Genomic DNA, 7,419 nt, shown 5'->3' with positions numbered 1-7,419 from the left:
TCTCTCTCTCTCTCTCTCTCTCTCTCTCTCTCTCTCTCTCTCTCTGCTTTGGATGCAATATGACAACCGGCTTCCTGCACCTTCCTCACTATGAAAGAATATATTCTCAAATTGTAAGCCAAAATAAACTCTCCCTCATTTAAGTAGCCTTTTCTGGGGTATTTTATTACTGCATTGAGCAAATTAAGTAATGAAGAAAATTGGTACTGAGAGGGATGTCTTCTGTGTCAAATGTGACCACGTGGTGGTTAGGCTTTTGGAATGGGTTTGCAGCAAGAATTCAGAAGAGTTTAAAGCTGTGGTTTATGAAAACTCTAGAACTCTAGAAGCACAGCTTGGTGGTCATTCTTTTAAGAATATGGCAGATAATAATGCTTAGAAAAAATGCAGGCAGCAGAGACCAGGGTCATGGGGGTCCAGTGGGGAACAGAGACTTTATTGGGAACTGGGCTAGAAACAATTTGTATTATATTCTGTCAAAGAATCTGGCTTCATTCTGACCATGTCCTGAGAACTTGAGTGAGAATGAGTTAAATGAGGTTGCTCATTTGGTAGTAAGTTGAAAACAGGTTAGCACCTAGACATGGCTCTTACAGTGAGATACAGCAGAAAGTTTTAGAGAATATAAATTCTGGTGAGAAAAATATAAATAAATAAATAAATAAATAAATAAAATAAATAGATACAAAGAGTTAAAGTTGTTGACAAAGAAGGCACAGGCAATGCAGGTGTGATTCTTTGAGATCAGCTCCATGATGTGTTAATCTTACACTTTCTATTGGAACATTAGGAGAGATATGGTCAGGACAAAGCACCATCCATCCAACATATGATTAATGGAAACATACATTAATTTGAATGGGAAGAACCTATACTAAGAATTTCTCTTCAGGAAGTTCTCTGGTCAAAGCTATCCCTCCCTAAGGATGTGTTTCTTTGGTGTCACCACCAGAGGATGCTGCTTGAGTGGTCCAGGAGAACTCTATCTTGGACTTGGCTCAATCTTGAGCTAGTACCATATAGTATTGGATTTGTGGGGTATGACATATCCAAGTTTGAGTAAGCCATGCTGGCTGCACAAAGTTTTCCGAAAGATGATAAGGCTAGGGAATGTTTAGCAGGATTAGAATTTTTTGCAAAGTGTCGCTATGAGAACATTTCATGAAGCTGGAAAGATAAACCTTAAGTTGCGATGAAGACTCTAAAATGTTGGAACTATTAGGATCACAGATTGAATGCTGAAAAAAGCTAAAGGCGTTGGAAGGAGATAGTTTAAGAAAGAGACTATTTATGGTGCAAAGAGCAGAGCTGGGATGAGTGGGGGCTTGGAGTTCCCCAAGGTTACTGAAACCCAGAATATTCTATCATGAGCCCCACTGTCACTGTATATATTCCATATAGCACTCGAAGTGCTTGCTAGAACAATAAGACAACAAAAAGAGATCAAGGGGAAACAAACTGGTAAAGAAGATGATATGATAGTATACTTAAGCGCTCCAAAAACTCTACCAGAGAACTTCTGCTGATAAACAACTTCAGCAAAGTGGCCGGATATAAGAATCATAAGTTTCTGTTCTATTGGACATGTAATGTTTTGTTTATTCCTGAGTTTTCATGGTCCTCTTCTTCAGAAAGGGAGAAATGCTTTTATTCAGAGGAAATTGCCACACAACAGAGGGTGATGTTAACTCTTTATTGTTAGCAGCACCGAATTTAGAGTTACCATAGAAACACCATTATTTTGTCTATGAGATTACATCCTGAAAGATTTAACTGAAGAAGGAATCTTCCTCTCCCAAATATGGGTGGCACCATCTCACATACTGGGGCTTAGGATTTAATAAAAACTGAACAGTGAACAATTTCATAACTAACAGTAAGCATTCCCATCTCTTCACTTCCTGACTGCAGACCCACTGTAGACAGCCACTTCATGCTTCTATCACCGTGCCTTCCCTACCATGATGGATCTTCCTGACCTGGACAGAAGTACATTTTTCCCTTTCAGCTGTTCATGTCAGGTGTTTTGCTATATCAATAAGTAAAGTAACCAATAAAACTCGAGGCTCAGCACCTGCTATCAGACTAGCTGGCTTTGCTTAGAGAAAATTTCCAACGACCAATATGTAAATAAAAGAACTGGAATGATATCACTTAGATCAAATATTGTGTTGTCATTTTAAATCAGTCAATGCACTGTCTAAATGTAGTTTTTACATCTTTGATATTTCTGCTTACTGTATCCATAAAGAATTATGAAAATTTCAGTTTTAAAAATAAATACTGCAAGCTTTTTTTCCCCATTTCAAGAGGTTGTTTGGATTTGTCACTTCTTTCAGAAAAGTGGGATTCTTTGATTAGTCAGTTAAAACTGATTGGCTTTGAAGAGATGGTGAGCAAAATGTCAAGATTGATTGTGACTATTAACAGGGCCTTGGAGCCTGAAGATACTGGATGTGGGTTTTGCCTCATTTACTGTTGGGTCTCTATCTTCATGGGTAATCGTGATGCTCTGTGATTAAATATTCATCTTCTGGCTTATCATTGACTTCTTCAGGATGTGGAATTTCTTATACTTCTGGCTGTGTATCTCAGGAATCAGTTAGCCCTGTGAACCTTGTTTCCTTTATATGTAAAATAGGAGTAATTACTATGAAGATTAATGAGAAACAAACAAACTGAAGACTCAAGTTAGAATTACTAAGTATATAAAGGGTTATATTATCCCAGCCCCAGATAAACCCCCTGAGAATAATATATCATTTTCAGAAACTCAGAGAACATGAACAAGTGTGTTGAGATCTGAACCCAGCTCACTCAGTTTTCCAAAGCCGTGTATCATTCATTCATTCATTCATTCATTCATTCATATGTTACTTGACGCATAGTTGACATTTCATAATTAACAGTAACCATTTGTAATTGGCTAAGATTTATCTTGACCAAGATTATTACCTGGATAACATCTTTGATGGTTGAGCCCTGATTTTCATATCTAAATTAAGATGATTTTATTAACAGGTTCTTGCTTTTTAGAAAAACCCCGTGGCTGCAGACAGAGTGAAACTCTGGGATTAACAACACTTATCTGAAAAATCTGTGTGAAAATTTAATGAGACAATGTATAATTGAAGTACTTGTTATGCTTCTCAGAATATTTTAGTCATTAAATACATGCTAAGGGTCTTTTATATCGGGTAAAATTCTTTTCTTTTTCATTAATTTAATAGGCTACCTAATAGATCATTTATTTTCTTTTAGTTTTAATCTAGATTAATCCAATCCCTTTGCTTTATGTAATCATCATGAACAAAAATCTAAAATATCTAGATATTACAGAAAAGTAGGTGAAAGAACAGAAAAATTGTTCTTATGGAGCTTATATCCATTTTTATTTTAATTATTGGTCTATAATAATGTTCCTAAGATCCAAGGCTAGCATTTGGCATTTCAATAGCTGTCAGCCATTGACCTGTTCATCAGAGTCTGAGAGACAAAGATATGAAAGAGAGTCATGGAGGAGACATTTAAATAAAGAGATTTATAAGTAATAAGAGGCAGTGGTTTTGACTCATTGCTTCCCAGTCTCCACTAAGCTTTTTTACTCCCTCTCTTTGGCACAGTGTGAATGATTTACTCATGGGCGGGGCTCAAATTCCATACATCTGTGAATCATAGCAGGAAAAAACCTTACGATAATCCAATGACAGAGCCAGCAAGTGAGAAACACAGAACTTCTAGCAGAGCAATTAGATCCAAATGTGGGAGGCCGTTCTGAGCAGCAACGCAGATGTTCCCTTGCTTAGGACCAGCACCTAGTCCGGTGATCTGGGGCTTATACTTTATCAACTCTCAGAAGTCTAGAATACATTTTTCAATTTTGCTCACTCCAGAGGTTATAACAATGCAGATTCTAATTAGGAACTGAAGCAGAGTGGAGCCTTAGAGAGATGGGTGGACATCAGGAAAACTGGTTCCAGGGTTGAGGGGAAGAGAAGCTCAGCTGGAGTGAAGTCAGTGAAAGGTTCCCCTCCATCTCCCGTGGGATTCATTGGTGATGGTCACATTTGTTGGTGCATGATTAAGTGAACTGATATCACTTGCATGGAAGGCAAGCACTGGTATGGAGCTGCTTCCAGTAGGAACCACATTTTAAACATTCAAAAGGACCTCAAGCACTTTAAATGAAAGTAAACCTAGCTCTTGATTTGAGGCTTTAAACAAATTCTAACACAGTGATGTCTCTTCTTTGGGACCCCAATTGCTCTGACACCCCTTGTTATAATATTTCTGCTCTTTATTGTGCTGGTGGAGCACATTGCATTGCTGTTGGCATTTTGCCTTGAAAACTTTTGCATGTCTCCTACCTTGGCATTCTGCAGGAAGACAAACCCTCTGTGTGAGATAAGACAATGAGGTGGGTTCAAACTTCAACCGTTTTCAAAGGCTCTGGATATGTGTTTTGCAAACTAAATGCTTGGGGTTTTTTTGTTGTTGTTTTTTTTTTTTTGGTTTTTTGTTTTTGGACATTTAATAGCATCATCAAACAGCAATGTCTGGCTCCATTCCATTTATGTGCTGTGTATTTCTTAATGCTTCATGGTTAAGAGACTGTGGTGTTCATAAGAATGAGGAGATGAAAAGGGGTGAGGACTAAAAGCAAGGCAGCATTTACTACTATGAGGAGCTCATAAAATGTATGAAATTAGCTGCTTCTGAGTGAAACCTCTACATCTCATGATTGTAAAAATACATTTTTAGGTGGCTTTGAACCAGCATATCCTTTCCCTATGCTTGAGCCATTCATGAAGAAGTTTCAAATGTACTGTAAAAGTAGTGGAAGTGACCTGCCATGATCACACTTCTATTTGGGGGTGGGGGGTGTCTAAATGACTGTTCTGCTGTTCTTACTTCAGTCTCATTTACATGAGATATTGGCAACTGATAGTTTTATGTCTGACTGATGCACAGACATGAACCAGGCAGGTAGTGTAGAGATACGTGGCTCTGACTTCTGACCTCTGGATATCACCTACCAAACTTGCGTTCTCACTGCAGGTATTTCTTCTGCCTCTCACAAGGTTAACCGACTGTTAACATTGTAAATATAGACTTCAGTTATGGGAATATTGTGAAGTGGTTTCTCCTTCTAGGCATCCATGGTGTAGTCTGTGGAGTAGTATATGATACCGAGTCTGTGCTGCCAGATTCCTAGCAACTAGGGACCTTGACGCACCAAAGTGCTTGGCTCTTTGCTGGTAATAGTGACTGAGGTGGTCAAATGCTTTGTATTTACCACAAGTGTGTGATTTTCATATTCCTCTTCACCTCTTGCTTTTTTAAAACACTTCCTGAGGATAGCATTCTTCAGTGTTTTAGAAAAGTCATAGAGTACACACCATGGCCGAGCAGTAGAAATGAGAAGACCACTCTTTGGAGATAGAGGCTGAAATGGAAATGAAGTGAGATGATCTCCAACCTGGAATCCTCTTATTTGGCACCAAGTAAGGTTTTTCAGAGCCAGGGGAAAGGTCAGTTCAACTGCAATAGGAGTGTGGACTGAGTCTTGGGGAGATGTGTCTCTGCAAAGAGCTGGATGGAAAAGTTTGTTTCAGAAGTTTAGAGTCTATACTTTATTCTTCTCTTTCCATTCACAGTGCTGTTATCAAGGCTCTCCAGTTTTGTGATAGTGACATATTAAGTGATGTTAATTTTTTCCATAAATTTCAATCTGTTGATATGCTTAAAAGAAGAGGGTTGCTCACCTGTTTCACTGATACATATAGGCCTACCTTCTTGTATCTTTCTTTCATTGATTTTCTTGAACAAATGAGGAAATAAAAAGACCTGTTTTTTATGCTTCCACCATGTCCTGCATCTTTCTGTGTTCATGGGTGACAAACTATTTAAACTATTGCAAGTGGCCATTGTTTGGAAAGTCCTTGAGCTCAGAAAGCAGTGACCAGTGATAGTTTATTGTAGCATTTGCCAGGATCATGTAAAGGAGTAGGTTTAATTTACTCTTGCATTTGACTTCTCTTAGGGAGTTCAAGGATAAAGAGCACAGCAGTTCACTTCAAGGACAAGGCAGCTGGGTTTTTATCACATGACAATGCTGATGAGCAGCAGAGAGTCTCACATTTTTTAATTCTCAGAGTAGAATTCATTGATGTTGTGGCAAACAGCTAAGAAGACCTGAAACTTTCATTTGAATGAACATTTTCCACGAATATGAACTGTCAGAAATGCAGAATTTGAAACAACACACTGATAAAATAAGCATAGAACAAAACACTCAGCCTGCTGTGAACTGGGGAGTCATCCTGGATCTCCCAGGCACATGGGGCAGATGGCAGGCTTCACTTAAGAAAGGTCTGTAATGTCTGTAGAAGATGTAGAGAAATCTGGGGTTCATGCAGCATCAGGAAGTATTTCTTCTTGGAGCCATTAACAGTCTGTAACCTGATATGTCTGACAAAGATGGAGGAAATGTCCTATCCTCAGCTATTTGTTTCATGGTTTCCCTGTAGTTTTACCTTTTAAAACATGGATGCACATATTATATACTGCCTCCTGAGATGCCTAATGAGATGAGAAATATAGCCTTCAAACAGTATGGAAATTATTTCTATGAAGTAGTTAACACCACCGAAGCAATATTTCTCAGTTTTGAGGACTAGAAAGGCTACTGTGGATTGGATACAGTAAACCATGAACTTTATGAATCAGAAAGGCATTTGGACCCAACAATGTGAGGGAAGACGCTGCATAATTGAGGGGTTCCCCAAGTTCACAAGTTGTTCAGACACAAGTACTTAGAGCAAAATTATGGATGAAAAGAACATTGATACTTTTGTTTCATGTTTTAGTCTTTAATGGATTTCTTATAATTGCAAATCATTTTCTGTCCATTTCTCCAAGGTATGTGTCTATTTTGACCCTTGTTGAAGCCAGGGAAAATAAGATCCTTGAATTTAAAAATAATTACCCCAGTCTTGAGGGGACTTCCGGTTTGGGACCGAGCCTAGAGCAGGTCGCAGGCAGCAGCTCCATACCCAACCGCAGAAAACCAAGAAAAACAGGGACTCCCAGGAGCTTGAACTCACGCAGCATCCCAGGTAAGGAAAAAGCAGCACTCACCCCAAACAGGGAGCAACAGGGACCCACTGGGACCCAGGAATTCGCTCCTGGCCTGGAGCGGGCTCCATCCAGTCGGGGCCCGAGCACTCGCGGATTCCGGGAGGCAGCTCTGCACCCAATCTCCCAGACTCCAGAGGAAGCGGGGCTCACAGGACCTCTGTGCCAAGCAGGGTCTTGGGCTAGGAGGTGGCAGTGCTTGCCCCCGAACAGGGAATGGCTAGGACCCACTGGGACCCAGGAGTTCACTCCAGGGCCCGGAGCGTGGGTTCCTTCTGGTCT

The sequence above is a fragment of the Grammomys surdaster genome, unplaced genomic scaffold (genome assembly GCF_004785775.1).
Source record: "Grammomys surdaster isolate TR1022 unplaced genomic scaffold, NIH_TR_1.0 126248, whole genome shotgun sequence".
Lineage (NCBI taxonomy): Eukaryota > Metazoa > Chordata > Mammalia > Rodentia > Muridae > Grammomys > Grammomys surdaster.
The sequence above is the reverse complement of the archived record's forward strand: the minus strand, read 5'-3'. Positions refer to the sequence as shown.